At 40.5% G+C, this 13548-nt stretch overlaps 2 pseudogenes; one reads left to right on the top strand and one right to left on the bottom strand.

Annotated features, from left to right (window-relative positions):
- Positions 1–255: 255 nt before the first annotated feature.
- LOC120188439 lies at positions 256–9869 on the bottom strand (annotated as a pseudogene).
- A 602-nt stretch (positions 9870–10471) lies between these two features.
- On the top strand, positions 10472–12971 carry LOC120188398 (annotated as a pseudogene).
- The last annotated feature ends 577 nt before the right edge of the window (positions 12972–13548 follow it).

Consider the following 13548-nt stretch of genomic DNA (forward strand, 5'->3'; position numbering starts at 1 on the left):
GTTCAAGTATGAAGTTTCTTGTTCCATCAAGTGCGTAGTTGAACTATATATATTCAAATGGACGACTAGGCCTCCATGCGGTTGTTCCAAAGGAGTGTAATGCTGAACTGGTCGCGATCAAGCCAGCCATGAGACTGGACAAGGCTCAGGTGCAGCTTGTAGGTCATGTTCAGTTTGGCACTCTGGCTGAGGCCACCTCAAACAGTAGGCATTGGTTGTCATACTGGTTGTCAATCGGTAAAATATTAAGTATCTTCAGTAGTTTGCATGCTGGAATTCCTCGACTATGAAGCTCCAGAGCCAGATTCGATGATACGATGAAGAGTACAAGGAAAAATTATCATCAAGACAAGTAAGGCAGACATCCTCATCTTCAGCTGAAGGTTGCTGCATATAGTTAGGTCCATGTGCAACTTTTGGTGCCAAAGCTCTCTGATAACTCAGATGGGAAGTCTTCTTCTGCCTAGGGGTGCACAAAAAATCCGAATATCCGATTTTGCGAAAAAAATATCCGAAACCGGATTTGGGAAAAACCGGTTTTTTTTAACCGGATCGAATTTTTTAAAACCGGTTATTTTAACCGGTTTGGATAAAAAAACCCAGACCGGTTTTTTTACCGGATAAAAAACCGGTTTGAAAAAAACCGGTTTGAAAAAAACCGGTTAAAAAACCGGTTTTTATCCGAAAAAAAAACCGGTCTGGGTTTAAAAAACTAGCCGTTAATATAGCTGTTTGTGACCGTTTTTGACCGTTTTTTTCTTTAAAAAATTACCATTTTACCACCCTAAACATGTATAAATAGGTTGGAGATGTATTTGGTTGATTACAACTTTCTCAAATCTTATTATACAACACTTAAACATCTCTCAAATCTTAGTTTTGTAATTTTTTGTTCATCATGAGTAACACTGCTGAATCTTCCGTCGGGGGAAACCTTGAAGTCGTGAGAGTGATCGAACACACTCGAAACAAAGATATTTGGGATCACTACGATTTATGTGAGATGTCAAATGGCTCGAGGAGGGCGCGTTGTAAACTTTGTCTAAAGTTTCTTGTATCGGAAGGAAATACAACGTTGAAGAACCATTTGACAAAATCATGCAAGGCACTTCGCTCAAGATCGGATCCTAGTCAATCGAATCTTACACCGCAAGGTGGTGTTTTTGTTTACGACAACGAAAAATTACGAGAAGCGTTTACAAAGTTCGTGATTACAAAAGCATTGCCGTTCGACCACTTTGATGATGAAGATTTCACGACAACAATTCAACAACTAATGCAACCACGTTATACTCAAGTAAGTCGTACTACCCTTAGAAGAGATGCTATAAAAATGTGGCGTACGGCGAGGGAATAAATGATTTTAGGATTCCAAGAACACCGTTATGGTGTGTCGCTTACATGTGACGTTTGGAGTTTCCCTCATAATACCGAAAATTCTTTTTTAGCCGTTACGTCACATTGGTTAGATCAAGATAATTGGCAAATGATGAAAAGAACAATCGCGTTTGAATTATTCGGTGAGCCGCATACCGGTGCTAATTTATTTACACTTTTAAAACGGGTAATTTGTCTTTATAAATTAGAAAATAAAGTTTTTTCTATATCCTTTGATAATGCATCGAATAATACAAACGCGGTTCCAAGATTGAAATTATTACTTTCACCGATTTTAGACGGTGCATTTTTTCATACCCGTTGTGTTGCACACATAATTAATTTATCCGTGCAAGCCGGTTTGGAGGTTATTGAGCCAATTAGATTAGAATTTAAAACAATGATAAAATCGATTCTTTGTAACAACAACAAAAGACTAAATGATTATAAACGATTTTGTAAGTCTGTTAATAAAAAAGCTTTGGGTCCTAATTTGGATTGTCCAACTCGTTGGAACTCAACTTGGATGATGATGCATACTGCCTTAAGGCAAAGGGAAACATTGCAAACATTTCACGATCGGCTTTTCGAGAAGGGTCATGTCCCAAACATTTATCCGGATTCGAGTTGGGAAACTATAGCCAAAATAACCGATTTGCTTGAGGTTTTAAAAAATGCAACAACTTTTTTATCCGGTGTTTATTACCCTATTAGCCCGTTGGTTCTTAATCAAATATTTTTGTTGGCTACCCGACTAAATGACTTTGAATTTGAAACCGAAGTTTTTCAAGAAATTGGCTTTGCAATGAAGGAAAAACTTTTAAAATATTTTAAGGAGATTCCCCCCATTTTTACTTGTGCCGCCGCTTTAAACCCAACGTTAAATGTTGGTGGGGTTGAAACACTAATTGAACAAATTGCGTTTGCTTTTAATCTAACCGATGATGAACCCAACTTTGTCCAAAACCAAATAAATTATTTTAACAAATGTTTTCGAGACATGTTTGCAATTTATTTAACTAAATACGGATCAAGTAGTGTAATACACGATCAAATGAGAATGAATGCGGAATCATCTAGTAGACGTCCAAGTAACATAAATTTGAATCTTTTTAACACTCTTGTAAATTCCCAATCCAAACGATCACGTACTACCACCCTAAGTAGCGAGTTGGGAAATTACATGTCATGCGATTTTCTATCAAAAATGACATTTGAAGAGTTTGAAAGTTTGGATATTTTGGCTTGGTGGAAAGAAAAGAAAGCACAATTTCCGATTCTAGCCGCCATGGCCCGTGATTTACTAACCGTCCAAGCTTCTACGGTAGCTTCGGAATCCGCTTTTTCTGTTAGTGGCAGGGTTATATCACAACGGAGATCAAGACTAAGTCCCGAGTCGGTGGAAGTATGCATTTGTTTAAAGGATTATTTGGATGGAGCGGCTCGTAAGCAACATATCACCACCCTAGAAGATGCAATTGATGCCGATTTGGAAGCAAACTTACACATTGAAGAAGTCGAACTTGGAATATCCCCTCCAAACGAAGAAGGCGAAGATGATGAAGAAGAGATGGCAATGTAGTTTATTTTATAACTTTATTTCAATTATCATAAACTTTGTTTCAATTATCGAACTTGAAGTTTTTAAGTATTTGAATTTATCGAACTTGGAAGTTTTTAAGTATTTGAATTTATCAAACTTGGAAGTATTTAAGTATTTCAATTATGTTGAGTTAATTAAGTATTTCAATTAAGTATTTGAATTTATCGAACTTGAGGTTTGATGCTTTCTCTTTGATTCTCTCTTGATTCTAGTTGCTTGATGTTTCTTGTCTTTGATCAATGGCTTCTAAGCTTGCTTAAATACACCTTGAATCACTTCTGAACGTTAGTGATAATTAATGAAGATAATATAGCCGTTTAAGTGTGAAAACATTTAATAAAAATGCTTGGAGCATGGGGGAATCAGTACCCTCTCATAGGGAATCGGTTTCCTCTCATAGGGAATCGGTTCCCTAAGTGTAAAATTTAAATATTTCGACCGTTGAATAGGGGGAATCGGTACCCCAATGGGGGAATCGGTTCCCTCCGAGCATTCTGGAAATCTCGGAGCCAAACCATTCAGTGAGGAATCGGTTCCCTATGAGCAATCTGGAATATTAAAATCGGTTTTTTTATAACCGGTTTTTTAAAAAAATCGATTTTTTTAAAACCGAAACCGGTTATACCGGTTAGGATATCCAACCCTCCAAACCGGTTAGAAACCGAACCGGTTATTTTATAAACCGATTTTTTTTCTATGGGAAAAAACCGGATCGGATAAAAACCGATCCGGATTGGATTGAAATCCGAATTATGTGCAACCCTACTTCTGCCTAGACTCCATTCCATTTCCTCCCAATACCCAATGGTTCCACACCAGAGCTGCTCATATTTCTTCGTAGTGGTTTGTTTCTTCTTGAAAATGGGTTGCAGACTTATCACACCTAGAGACAGAGACATCAAGCAGCAAGCGAGAGCATCTCTTCTCAGCATCATAAGTGATTGGTCTAAATATTGTAACATGAGCTTCATTGGCTGAATCCTCTGATGTTGTAACTCGAGACGGGACATGTATTTCAGCATAAAAATGGAAATATGTTGCTTTTATGTCGATAACCACATGAGAAGAAGAGATATACCCCAGTGAATAGTTAGCAGAAGAAGAATCTTAGGCAGATGCAGTGCCTATATATATATATATATATATATTGAATAACTAGGATTTTGACGCCAGACAGAATAGTGATTATCCTGTAGGCTAGCTCCGACAGACGATTCACAAGAGAAAATTCGCCCAAAAACCAGAGAAAAAAGTCTCTAGGGTTTAATAAAATATTATAAAATCAATAACTATCTCAAAAGCAGTCCACAAGCCGGACTGTTATAGCAAAAAAAATCGTCTTTATTCGAATTTTGCCAAAAATAGCAAAAATCGTATTTATTCGAATTTTGCCAAAAATAGCAAAATCCCGAAAATCACTCTAAATTGAAATTCGAAATAAAATAAGCAATCTCCCAAAAATCCGGTCTAAATCGGATTTAAATTGACTTCCTAATTAACAATCGAAATATTACCATAAATAGTAAAAAATAACTAAATCTAGTGATTCGGAGGGGAAAACGGCAGAATTTGAGGTTGAAAAAAGGCCACATGGAGCGTAGCTCATGTGGAGAGCGTGCGCGTCGAAAAGAGCTTTCCGGATTGGGGTCTTATGCGCGATTCTGACACCTGTAGCCAAAGTTATGGCCAAAAGACTGAAACATATTCAAAACGACCCCAATAAGGAACATGTCACAATCAATTCCCGCCTTTGCGCTGATCTGCCAACTCATGGTATCTCAGCGCCATCAACGTGCAATCTGACAGCTCAGCATCATCTGTCTCGGATCCCCCTGCATCAGTCGCCCCGGGTTGGAAAGAACTCGTCCTCGAGTTCAGAGTAGTGTCATCAGGATCCACAAAACAATGACTCAGGTGCTTCACATTAAAGACATCAGAAGTCTTCAAGTGACTGGGAAGTCGCAACCTGTAAGCATTATCATTGATCTTCTGCACGACCTCACAAGGTCCAATCTTCCGATCCTTAAGCTTATTATACTCACCAACAGGAAAACGATCACGAGTTAATACAGCCCAAACAAAATCACCAACATCAAAAAGTACCTGACGACGATGATTGTCGACCCGAGTCTTGTACTTGGTATTGCTCTCATGAATGGTCTGTTTCACCTGCTCATGGATACCCCGAAGATACTTTGCCATCTCATCTGCTTTAGGACTGAAACGTCCTATACGTGGAATAGGGGCTAAGTCCAACACCCCGGATGGGTTCTGACCATAGACAATCTCAAATGGGCTTAAACCTGTGGTTCTGTTTTTTGATCTGTTGTAGGCAAATTCTGCCTGAGGCAATGCCAAATCCCACTGCTTCGGCTTCGTTCCTGCCAAACACCTTAAAAGGTTTCCCAAACTTCGGTTCACCACCTCAGTCTGGCCATCCGTCTGGGGGTGGTAGGCGCTACTGAAATTCAACTGTGTTCCCAGTTTCCCCCACAGGCTCTTCCAGAAATGACTGATGAACTTAGTATCACGATCTGAAGTGATGGATCGAGGAACACCATGTAAACGCACAATCTCCTTGAAATAGAGATGGGCAATCCGGTCAGCATCCATAGTCTTTATGCAAGCTACAAAATGAGCCATCTTGGAAAACCTGTCAACCACAACAAAGATAGAATCAGAGGCCCTTTGGGTGCGGGGTAAGCCTAGTACTAAATCCATGCTGACATCGAACCAAGGAGCTTCAGGAACAGGTAAGGGAGTGTACAATCCCGCATTGGTGAGAACTCCCTTAGACTGCTGGCACACATAACAACGGTCCACATAATGGGTCACATCACTAGTCAACTTGGGCCAATAAAATTCAGAAGAGATAAGGGCCAATGTCTTATCTCGGCCAAAGTGTCCCTCATTATGGAGTTCACTTATAATTTGTTGCCTCAATGAACAATCTGGAATGCACAATTGTAATCCACGAAACAGATACCCATTATGCAAAACAAAATCATGACGGTGACCCTCAGTTACCTCCTGAAATATCCTTCCAAAGGAAGGATCAGCTGCATACATATCTGTGAACGTCTCAAATCCTGCAACTTTAGTACTCATGGTGGTGAGAAGTAAGGTACGACGGCTCAGGGCATCTGCGACGCGGTTCAAACTCCCTGCTTGGTGCCTCAGCGTAAAAGTGAATTCTTGCAAGTATGCTACCCACTTGGCATGACGTCTACTCAGCTTGTGTTGGCCATTGATGTACTTCAAGGCCTCATGATCGGTAAACAGAATAAACTCCTTCTGTACTAGGTAGTGACGCCAATGCTTCAGGGACTGAACTATGGCATAGAACTCCAGATCATAAGTGGAATAATTTTTCTTTGATCCCGATAGCTTCTCACTGAAAAAAGCAACCGGACGACCTGCCTGACTCAGAACACCACCAATGCCAACGCCAGATGCATCACAATTTACCTCGAACACTTTGTCAAAATCTGGAAGTGCCAAAACTGGAGCCTCGGTCATCTTCTGCTTGACCAGTTGAAAACTGGCCTCTGCCTCCTCAGACCACTGGAAATCACGCCCCTTGAGGCACTCTGTGATAGGGGCGATCAGAGTACTGAAATTTCTAATGAATCGACGGTAAAAAGACGCCAAGCCATGGAAACTTCGGATGTCATGTAAGGTTCTTGGTCTGGGCCACTCCAAGACTGCATCTATTTTTGACTGATCTGCATGAACACCATCAGTAGACACAACAAAACCAAGAAAAGTCACAGAAGTAGTGAAGAAAGAACACTTCTTTTGATTGACAAACAAGCACTCCGTTTTCAGCATCTCAAAAACAGCACGGAGGTGATCGAAGTGTGAAGTCCATGTCGGACTATAAACGAGGATATCATCGAAGTAAACTACAACAAATTTCCCCATAAAAGGCCGCAAGACCTGATGCATAAATCTCATGAATGTACTGGGCGCATTGGATAACCCAAAAGGCATGACCATCCACTCATACAACCCTTGTGGCGTTTTAAACGCCGTCTTCCACTCATCTCCAGGCCTTATTCTGATTTGGTGGTAACCGCTCTTAAGGTCAATTTTTGAGAAGATCTTAGAACCAGATAGCTGATCCAACATATCATCTAGACGGGGAATTGGAAACCGGTACTTCACTGTAATTCTGTTGATCGCTCGGCTGTCAACAGACATACGCCAAGAACCATCTTTCTTTGGCACTAACAGAGCAGGGACTGCACATGGGCTCATACTCTCTCGGATATAGCCCCTCTCCAACAACTCTTCCACCTGTCGCTGCAACTCTTCGGCCTCCTTGGGACTGAGGCGATATGCTGGTCGATTTGGCAAACTTGACCCAGGAACAAGGTCAATTTGATGTTGAATATCCCTCATAGGTGGTAGTCCAGGAGGAAGATCCTCTGGCATCAAGTTAGAGAATTCTGCTAGCAACCGCTGCACCTCTACTGGTAAATCTGTATCCACGTCTACTGCATTGTTCTCGCAAGGTAGCAAGGCATAGACCACGTCGCCATGCTCAATCTCATCTAAAAACCTGGACATAGAAAGCAGATTAGTATTATGGGTTACTGGGGTAGGAGTAAGTCCTTCCCGCCGGGGTGCCAACACAATCTTTTTTCCCTTGATGCTAAGGGAATATGTATTCTTCCGTCCATCATGAATGACACTGCGATCATACTGCCAAGGTCGACCCAACAATATATGACACGCATCCATAGACACAACATCACACCAGGCATTATCAAAATATTTTCTACCAATTGAAAAAGACACCAGGCATCGCCTATCAACTGTTACCTCACTGTCTTTATTTAGCCATGACAACTTGTATGGCTTAGGATGATGGTCCGTCTTCAACTGCAATTTCTGGACAACCTCCTCGGACACTACATTCTCACAACTGCCGCTGTCAATGATCATTTTGCAGACTTTATCTGCAACTGTGCAAGTCGTGTGGAAAATATTGGTTCTCAACCAATCGTCCCCTGAATCGCCCTTGGGGGTAAGTAGACTCTTGCGAACGACCAGAGTCTCATGACCATCTCCATACAACACATCATCAGTCTCATCATCGTCATACACGGGTTCGCCAATCTCCTCAGTCTCGTCTTCCACGTTTTCCTCAATCAACAAATTTTTGCCCTTTTGACTAGCAGGCTTCCTGCAATCAGTCGCCCTATGCCCTTGTTCACCACAACGAAAACATCTAATAGTAGGGTTAGAATTACCCTACGGTGGCTGCTGAGCAGGACGGGACTCTTGAGGGTGAACTGGTCGACTGTTGTGATCGCTCCTGATCACTGGTCTCCTGTTTTGCTGTTTTTCAACAGCAAGTGCACGCTGGTATGCTTCCGAAACACTCCACAATGAATGAAGGCTGAGGACATCTTGCAAGGGCTGGCGTAAACCCCCCAAATATCGCGCCACCATCTGCTCCTCCGTCTCAGATAAATCGTTCCGGGCGACCAATTGGTAAAACTCCTCCGTGTAATCATCGACTGATCGCGCGCCCTGCCTCAACGCATGAAGTCGCTGAAATAAGGTTTGCGTGTAGCCGAAGGGAAGGAAGTGGCCCTTCATCTTCTTTTTCATCTTCTCCCAATCAGTGATCTTGGCTTTGCCCTGTCTTTCTCGTGAACGTCGTAACTGTTCCCACCACGCAGATGCTCTGCCCTTGAGTTTGATGGCGATCAGTTTCACTTTCACACGATCGGGGACTTCCTTATATTCAAAAATACGCTCCACTTCATTAATCCAATCCACGAATCCCTCGGCCTGTAATGTACCAGAAAACTCAGGGAGATCGACCCGAAAACCGAGGTCTCCATGACGCTCCTCCCGACCACGGTGCTCCCGGAATCCTGCGCCCCGGAATCCTGCGCGATTGTGATATGGGTTTTCGAAAGTGGAATTTGTATCGTGATCAGAGGCCTCACGATCCTCTAAATCCTGTGCCGCCAGGCGCTGGGTTAATTCTGCGACTTGCCTCTGCAAATCCGCAATCATCACATCCTGAACGCTGCGATCACGGCGTTGGGCTTCCTCATTCGGAACCTGCTCACGACGACCACGACCACGACCTCCAGCCATTGAAACTGGTGAAATTTCCCAAGAAGATGTTGAAGCTCTGATACCAACTGACGCCAGACAGAATAGTGATTATCCTGTAGGCTAGCTCCGACAGACGATTCACAAGAGAAAATTCGCCCAAAAACCAGAGAAAAAAGTCTCTAAGGTTTAATAAAATATTATAAAATCAATAACTATCTCAAAAGCAGTCCACAAGCCGGACTGTTATAGCAAAAAAAATCGTCTTTATTCGAATTTTGCCAAAAATAGCAAAAATCGTATTTATTCGAATTTTGCCAAAAATAGCAAAATCCCGAAAATCACTCTAAATTGAAATTCGAAATAAAATAAGCAATCTCCCAAAAATCCGGTCTAAATCGGATTTAAATTGACTTCCTAATTAACAATCGAAATATTACCATAAATAGTAAAAAATAACTAAATCTAGTGATTCGGAGGGGAAAACGGCAGAATTTGAGGTTGAAAAAAAGGCCACATGGAGCGTAGCTCGTGCGCGTCGAAAAGAGCTTTCCGGATTGGGGTCTTATGCGCGATTCTGACACCTGTAGCCAAAGTTATGGCCAAAAGACTGAAACATATTCAAAACGACCCCAATAAGGAACATGTCACAATCAATTCCCGCCTTTGCGCTGATCTGCCAACTCATGGTATCTCAGCGCCATCAACGTGCAATCTGACAGCTCAGCATCATCTGTCTCGGATCCCCCTACATCAGATTTACACATTCTTCATAGTCATCACCACCCCAACAGCAGCAAAAAGCGCCCATTTCAGCTTGCAATGCAGGCAAACTGCTATCTTATTTGGGACTAATCACGTTACAAAGTAAACCCATTTCATCCCCAAACAGTAACTTTGAAAAAAACGGTCTTTTCTCATCGCATAAAGAGGAATAAAACAACGTAAAAATGAAACAATACTTACCCATCATCGAGTATAACAAAAGAGGGAAAGGGTCTAGTTTTTATATTAAAGCAGTCGAAAATATTTAAGGAAACGGCTTTATGTTCTGCTAATGAGTTGGTCGAGAGGTATTGCTGATGTTTTCTTAGACATTGATTGTCTGTGATTTTCACATGACATGAACCTTGTGATGAGAATATCTTGATAGTTACTTTCCATATGTGCAGATTTTTTTTTTTGTAATACAGTTAACATTCTATAAAAATATGCTTGGATTGTATTGGAATTTTCCATTAATATTAAGGATGACGATGAAATAAAGAGAAGTAAAAGGATCATTTGTATAGTTTACCCTAAAAATAAAGTCGAAACAAAAAAGAGTACAACAGATAGTCATCAAACTAGGCGATCCGACTCGTGTGGCTGAAAGTCGCCACGCGAAGGAAATATGCAATATCCCGTTTCTCTCCATGTCCATTTGTCTGTAACAATCCTTTGCTGTCTCTTTCTTCCATCTCTTCTGGCATTAAGCTTTTTTGGAGACACATCCCTGCACTCTGCTCCCTAACCCTAACCCCTTCTGTTGCATTAAAAGAACCAAACTTTCCCTTTCCCTTCCATCTTTTTCCAGGTAAAAATAAAAAACAAAAACAATCTTTTCTTTGTGGGGTATCTTTATCTACATTCCCCAAAACAAGGAAAACCCAAATAATTACAATAATGTGGGAAATTGTAATAGCACTGAAAAGGACGAAGAATTAGATTATATAGATAGAGATATCTGATTGTGGTTTCAAGAGATGTACAGAGCACCGTTGTCGGCTCAGCTCTCTTATTCCGAATGCCGTGTCATCGACTACAATGCCACTCCCGTTCGAGTTTATCAAGTTTGGAAAGGAAGCAATTTCTTTCCCATTTTTGGGTTTCTTGTTTTAAATAATTGTTCTTGCACTTAAACATTTTTTTTTGATAATCTCTGTCCAGAAATTTTTCTTTGGAGGTAAGAGTTATATTTGGTCCAGATGTAAGGTCAATCTTCCTTACGATATCTCTGGTTGTGATCCCAGTCGTTTTGTTTTGCGCTTTTGTTTCTCGAAGAATCATTCGTGCATTCGACAATCATATGGGCAGTCTCATCGTAGCTATTCTAATTCTGTTATCCATATATGGAAGTTTTCATCTTCTATTAACTGAAGAAAATTGAACAAATCTCTTTGGTTTTTTTTATTGTCTGGGTTCATTCAGTGATTAATATTGTTTTTCCTGTCAAATTAGTTCAGGATCTTATTCTGCTGCTGCTCACTTCTGGGAGAGATCCTGGTATTATTCCTCGAAACGACCATCCTCCGGAACGGAGGAAGATGTTTCGACTATGTCTACGGATTGGCCAGGGAGTCAGAGCATTGCTGGTCTTCCTAATTTACCTCCTACCAAAGATGTTGTGGTTAATGGGGTGATTGTCAAGGTTAAATACTGCCAGACGTGTATGTTATACCGTCCACTACGTTGCTCACATTGCTCGATATGCAATAACTGCGTTGAGCGTTTCGATCACCATTGTCCCTGGGTGGGGCAATGTATTGGGTAGGTGTATTTTGCTTCTGTGTTTAATTTTTTTCAGCTCATGGAAAATGTGGGTTAGCTTAATCCTTGTTGAACCAAAAGAAGCAATCGCTTTCATCTTTGGAAACTTGCCTTCATGTATCTCCTTTCACAAAGGGATTAGAAGTACAAATTCTTCATGTTAGTCAATAATGTCTTGCTTGGTACTCTGAAGTAGTAACAACAAAATAATTCGATTCGTTATATCGGAGTCTACTTAGTGATGAGATCATGCAATCTATAATTCAAAAAATCACACATTTTCCGTCATTGGTAAATTGGAACTCTTCTTTGTTATAAAAATATGCTGCTCATAGAACTTTCCTAACATGAACTTCCTGTTCAGCTTTGTAAGAATCAATTTAAGAGGTAGGATTTAAGATAGGTTTCTATGACATAGATGTGATTTCTCATGTGCTTTGCTGGCTTTCGTCATTGGAACTTTTTAATCCTCGAGGCTGACATGTAAAAGCCGTTTCTTGACAGAGAAATTATAGATTCTACTTCATGTTTGTGTTTTCGACAACCATACTATGCCTGTACGTTTTGGTCTTCTGCTGGATAAACATTAAGAAAATAATGGCTGAATATCATTGTAACCACTGGAGTGCATTCGTCAAGTCCCCCGTTTCTGCGATTCTTATACTATATACATTTATGACTGCCTGGTTCGTTGGAGGCCTCACCGTGTTCCATCTCTATTTGATTTTTACCAACCAGGTTCTGATCTCTTCTTTACATTCATTTCTTATTTTGTATCGTCTTTCTTTGCCTTGCTTATTTTATGTTTTTGCAGACAACATATGAGAATTTCCGGTGCCGATATGATTCGAAAAGGAATCCTTATAACCACGGTTGTATTCGCAACGTTTTCGAGATATTCTTGTCCAACATCCCCAAGTCTAAAAGTAACTTCAGGGCAATGGTCAGGGTGGAGTCATCTCCTCTCTTTGGCTCATCAATGTCATTGGCTCGGCCTATGATCACAGAGAGGCCAAGAAGAAGCTTTGACATCAAGATGGGAAAGCGGCAAGCCGTTGCTGCTGAGGTTTTTGAAGAAATACGTAACCGGATCGATAATGTTAGTGGATTGGAGAGGTGTGGAACACAACCAAGGCACACGATCCAGAGTGACAAATCCGACTGGGATATCTCACCCAATATAACTGTGCTGGCTGCCGATTTCGCAACGGATTACAGTTTCATGGATAGAGAGAATGTTTGTAGAAAAGGCCACTCAAGCTGGTTTCATCTAAAAATTATAGTCAGAAAGTATATTAACAATCTTAGAGTGTTGGTTTTAGGATTTATTTGTGTTTGTAAGGAAGGAAGGTTGTGGTTTGTAATTGGTTTGATTTGTATGTGAAGGATTAAATTAAATCAGAAAGGTTTGTTTTTACTGTACAAACACCTTTGGTGTTTCTTCTAAAGGATTTTTGGAAGCTTTCATCAATGGCAGCGGTGTAAAGTCCATTCGGAATCAGATCACAATCCCATCATTTTCATTCAAACAAGTTGCTACGGAACAAGGACGAAGCAACGCTACGTTGAAATTTCAAATCAACTAATTAATAATAGGGTGACTACATGTTTAGTATCCCAACTATCACTTTTGTTCTGTTTTGGTCACTCAATTTTTTTTCCTTCAAAATCATGCCTAATGTTTAGTTTTATTTCGGTCACTCATCGTTAATAAATTAATGATGATGTTGACGTGTTACCATAATATAATGTCATGTCAACAGTTTTGTTAACTTTTTAATAGTGGGTGACCAAAATGTAACGTGTGTATAATTTAAAAAAATAGTTGGATGATCAAAATGGAACAAAAGTGATAGTTGAGGTCCTAAACGTGTAATTTACCCTTAATAGTATTATTGCAAGCGATGTGATTGTTATATAATTGAGTAGTCTTCGTGGTAAAAAAGAGATTATTTTCTCTC

This window comes from Hibiscus syriacus, unplaced genomic scaffold (assembly GCF_006381635.1).
Source record: "Hibiscus syriacus cultivar Baekdansim isolate YM2019G1 unplaced genomic scaffold, ASM638163v2 tig00116944_pilon, whole genome shotgun sequence".
Taxonomy (NCBI): Eukaryota; Viridiplantae; Streptophyta; class Magnoliopsida; order Malvales; family Malvaceae; genus Hibiscus; species Hibiscus syriacus.